Here is a 5,722-nt window from a genome sequence, read left to right as displayed (position 1 = left end):
GGATTCAATCAATCCCGTATGCAATTCCCTTTGTCAATCGGTATGTTACTTGCCCGAGATTCGATCGTCGGTATCCCAATACCTTGTTCAATCTCGTTACCGGCAAGTCTCTTTACTCGTACCGCAATGCATGATCCCGTGACTAACGCCTTAGTCACATTGAGCTCATTATGATGATGCATTACCGAGTGGGCCCAGAGATACCTCTCCGTCACACGGAGTGACAAATCCCAGTCTCGATCCGTGCCAACCCAACAGACACTTTCGGAGATACCCGTAGTGCACCTTTATAGTCACCCAGTTACGTTGTGACGTTTGGCACACCCAAAGCACTCCTACGGTATCCGGGAGTTGCACGATCTCATGGTCTAAGGAAAAGATACTTGACATTGGAAAAGCTCTAGCAAACGAAACTACACGATCTTTTATGCTATGCTTAGGATTGGGTCTTGTCCATCACATCATTCTCCTAATGATGTGATCCCGTTATCAATGACATCCAATGTCCATAGTCAGGAAACCATGACTATCTGTTGATCAACGAGCTAGTCAACTAGAGGCTTACTAGGGACACTTTGTGGTCTATGTATTCACACATGTATTACGATTTCCGGACAATACAATTATAGCATGAATAATAGACAATTACCATGAACAAAGAAATATAATAATAACCATTTATTATTGCCTCTAGGGCATATTTCCAACAGTCTCCCACTTGCACTAGAGTCAATAATCTAGTTACATTGTGATGAATCGAACACCCATTGCGTCCTGGTGTTGATCATGTTTTGCCCTAGGGAGAGGTTTAGTCAACGGATCTGCTACATTCAGGTCCGTGTGTACTTTACAAATATCTATGTCTCCATTTTGAACACTTTCACGAATGGAGTTGAAGCGACGCTTGATATGCCTGGTCTTCCTGTGAAACCTGGGCTCCTTCGCAAGGGCAATAGCTCCAGTGTTGTCACAGAAGAGAGTCATCGGGCCCGACGCATTGGGAATCACCCCTAGGTCGGTAATGAACTCCTTCATCCAGACTGCTTCCTGTGCTGCCTCCGAGGCTGCCATGTATTCCGCTTCACATGTAGATCCCGCCACGACGCTTTGCTTGCAACTGCACCAGCTTACTGCTCCTCCATTCAAAATATACACGTATCCGGTCTGTGACTTCGAGTCATCCAGATCTGTGTCGAAGCTAGCGTCGACGTAACCCTTTACGACGAGCTCTTCGTCACCTCCATAAACGAGAAACATATCCTTAGTCCTCTTCAGGTACTTCAGGATATTCTTGACCGCTGTCCAGTGTTCCTTGCCGGGATTACTTTGGTACCTTCCTACCAAACTTACGGCAAGGTTTACATCAGGTCTGGTACACAGCATGGCATACATAATAGACCCTATGGCCGAGGCATAGGGGATGACACTCATCTCTTCTATATCTTCTGCCGTGGTCGGGCATTGAGCCGTGCTCAATTGCACACCTTGCAATACAGGCAAGAACCCCTTCTTGGACTGATCCATATTGAACTTCTTCAATATCTTGTCAAGGTATGTACTTTGTGAAAGACCAATGAGGCGTCTTGATCTATCTCTATAGATCTTGATGCCTAATATATAAGCAGCTTCTCCAAGGTCCTTCATTGAAAAACACTTGTTCAAATAGGCCTTTATACTTTCCAAGAATTCTATATCATTTCCCATCAATAATATGTCATCCACATATAATATGAGAAATGCTACAGAGCTCCCACTCACTTTCTTGTAAACACAGGCTTCTCCATAAGTCTGTGTAAACCCAAACGCTTTGATCATCTCATCAAAGCGAATGTTCCAACTCCGAGATGCTTGCACCAGCCCATAAATTGAGCGCTGGAGCTTGCATACTTTGTTAGCATTCTTAGGATCGACAAAACCTTCCGGCTGCATCATATACAACTCTTCCTTAAGGAAGCCGTTAAGGAATGCCGTTTTGACGTCCATCTGCCATATCTCATAATCATAGTATGCGGCAATTGCTAACATGATTCGGACGGACTTCAGCTTCGCTACGGGTGAGGAAGTCTCATCGTAGTCAACCCCTTGAACTTGTCGATAACCCTTAGCGAAAAGTCAAGCTTTGTAGATGGTCACATTACCATCCGCGTCCGTCTTCTTCTTAAAGATCCATTTGTTTTCTATGGCTCGCCCCTCATCGGGCAAGTCAGTCAAAGTCCATACTTTGTTTTCATACATGGATTCTATCTCGGATTTCATGGCTTCTAGCCATTTGTCGGAATCCGGGCCCGCCATCGCTTCTTCATAGTTCGAAGGTTCACCGTTGTCTAACAACATGATTTCCAGGACAGGGTTGCCGTACCACTCTGGTGCGGAACGTGTCCTTGTGGACCTACGAAGTTCAGTGACTTGATCTGTAGCTTCATGATCATCATCATTAACTTCCTCCCCAGTCGGTGTAGGCACCACAGGAACATTTTCCTGCGCTGCGCTACTTTCCGGTTCGGAAGGGGTGACTATCACCTCATCAAGTTCCACTTTCCTCCCACTCAATTCTTTCGAGAGAAACTCCTTCTCTAGAAAGGACCCGTTCTTGGCAACGAAGATCTTGCCTTCGGATCTGAGGTAGAAGGTATACCCAATAGTTTCCTTAGGGTATCCTATGAAGACGCATTTTTCCGATTTGGGTTCGAGCTTTTCAGGTTGAAGTTTCTTGACATAAGCATCGCATCCCCAAACTTTTAGAAACGACAGCTTAGGTTTCTTCCCAAACCATAATTCATACGGTGTCGTCTCAACGGATTTCGACGGAGCCCTATTTAAAGTGAATGCGGCAGTCTCTAAAGCATAACCCCAAAATGAGAGCGGTAAATCGGTAAGAGACATCATAGATCGCACCATATCCAATAGAGTGCGATTACGACGTTCGGACACCATTTCTCTGAGGTGTTCCAGGCGGCATGAGTTGTGAAACTATTCCACATTTCCTTAAGTGTGTACCAAATTCGTGACTTAAATATTCTCCACCACGATCTGATCGTAAGAATTTTATTTTCCTGTCGCGTTGATTCTCAACTTCACTCTGAAATTCCTTGAACTTTTCAAAGGTTTCAGACTTGTGTTTCATTAGGTAGACATACCCATATCTACTTAAATCATCAGTGAGAGTGAGAACATAACGATATCCTCCGCGAGCCTCAACACTCATTCGACCACATACATCGGTATGTATGATTTCCAATAAGTTGGCTGCTCGCTCCATTGTTCCGGAGAACGGAGTCTTGGTCATCTTACCCATGAGGCATGGTTCGCACGTGTCAAATGATTCGTAATCAAGAGACTCCAAAAGTCCATCTGCATGGAGCTTCTTCATGCGCTTGACACCAATGTGACCAAGGCGGCAGTGCCACAAGTATGTGGGACTATCGTTATCAACTTTACATCTTTTGGTATTCACACTATGAACATGTGTAACATCACGTTCGAGATTCATCAAAAATAAACCATTGACCAGCGAGGCATGACCATAAAACATATCTCTCAAATAAATAGAACAACCATTATTCTCAGATTTAAATGAGTAGCCATCTCGAATTAAACGAGATCCAGATACAATGTTCATGCTCAAAGCTGGCACTAAATAACAATTATTGAGGTTTAAAACTAATCCCGTGGGTAGATGCAGAGGTAGCGTGCCAACGGCGATCACATCGACCTTGGAACCATTCCCGACGCGCATCGTCACCTCGTCCTTTGCCAGTCTTCGTTTATTCCGTAGTTCCTGTTTTGAGTTACAAATATGAGCAACCGCACCGGTATCAAATACCCAGGAGCTACTACGAGTACTGGTAAGGTACACATCAATTACTTGTAAATCACATATACCTTGGGTGTTGCCGGCCTTCTTCTTGTCCGCTAAGTATTTGGGGCAGTTCCGCTTCCAGTGACCACTTCCCTTGCAATAAAAGCACTCAGTCTCGGGCTTGGGTCCATTCTTTGACTTCTTCCTGGTAACTGGTTTACCGGGCGCGGCAACTCCCTTGCCGTCCTTCTTGAAGTTCTTCTTACCCTTGCCCTTCTTGAACTTAGTGGTTTTATTCACCATCAACACTTGATGTTCTTTTCTGATCTCCCCTTCCGCTAATTTCAGCATTGAATATACCTCGGGAATGGTCTTTTCCATCCCCTGCATATTGTAGTTCATCACAAAGCTCTTGTAGCTTGGTGGAAGGGACTGGAGGATTCTGTCAATGACCGCGTCATCCGGGAGATTAACTCCCAGCTGAGACAAGCGGTTGTGCAACCCAGACATTCTGAGTATGTGCTCACTAACAGAACTGTTCTCCTCCATTTTACAGCTGAAGAACTTGTCGGAGACTTCATATCTCTCGACCCGGGCATGAGCTTGAAAAACCAGTTTCAGCTCCTCGAACATCTCATATGCTCCATGTTTCTCAAAACGCTTTTGGAGACCCGGTTCTAAGCTGTAAAGCATGCCGCACTGAACGAGGGAGTAATCATCAGCACGCTGCTGCCAAGCGTTCATAACGTCTTGGTTCTCAGGGATTGGTGCTTCACCTAGCGGTGCTTCTAAGACATAATCTTTCTTGGCTACTATGAGGATGAGCCTCAGGTTCCGGACCCAGTCCGTATAGTTGCTACCATCATCTTTCAGCTTGGTTTTCTCTAGGAACGCGTTGAAATTGAGGACAACGTTGGCCATTTGATCTACAATACATAGTGTAAAGATTTTAGACTAAGTTCATGATAATTGAGTTCATCTAATCAAATTATTTAATGAACTCCCACTCAGATAGACATCCCTCTCGTCATCTAAGTGAAACATGATCCGAGCTTTAACTAGGCCGTGTCCGATCATCACGTGAGACGGACTAGTCAAGATCGGTGAACATCTCCATGTTGATCGTATCTTCTATACGACTCATGCTCGACCTTTCGGTCCTCCGTGTTCCGAGGCCATGTCTGTACATGCTAGGCTCGTCAAGTCAACCTAAGTGTATTGCGTGTGTTCCGAGGCCATGTCTGTACATGCTAGGCTCGTCAACACCCGTTGTATTCGAACGTTAGAATCTATCACACCCGATCATCACGTGGTGCTTCGAAACAACGAACCTTCGCAACAGTGCACAGTTAGGGTGAACACTTTCTTGAAATTATTATAAGGGATCATCCTACTTTCTACCGTCGTTCCAAGCAAATAAGATCCAAAAACATGATAAACATCACATGCAATCAAATAGTGACATGATATGGCCAATATCATCATGCTCCTTTGATCTCCATCTTTGGGGCACCATGATCATCTTTTTCACCGGCATGACACCATGATCTCCATCATTGTGTCTTCATGAAGTCGTCATGCCAACGATTACTTCTACTTCTATGGCTAACGCGTTTAGCAACAAAGTAAAGTAATTTACATGGCGTTATTCAATGACACGCAGGTCATACAAAATAATAAAGACAACTCCTATGGCTCCTGCCGGTTGTCATACTCATCGACATGCAAGTATTGAATCCTATTACAAGAATATGATCAATCTCATACATCACATATATCATTCATCACATCTTTTGGCCATATCACATCACATAGCACTTGCTGCAAAAACAAGTTAGACGTCCTCTAATTGTTGTTGCAAGTTTTTACGTGGTTTGTAGGTTTCTAGCAAGAACTATTTCTTACCTACGTATGACCACAACG

This window comes from Triticum aestivum, chromosome 2D (genome assembly GCF_018294505.1).
Source record: "Triticum aestivum cultivar Chinese Spring chromosome 2D, IWGSC CS RefSeq v2.1, whole genome shotgun sequence".
Lineage (NCBI taxonomy): Eukaryota > Viridiplantae > Streptophyta > Magnoliopsida > Poales > Poaceae > Triticum > Triticum aestivum.
The sequence above is the reverse complement of the archived record's forward strand: the minus strand, read 5'-3'. Positions refer to the sequence as shown.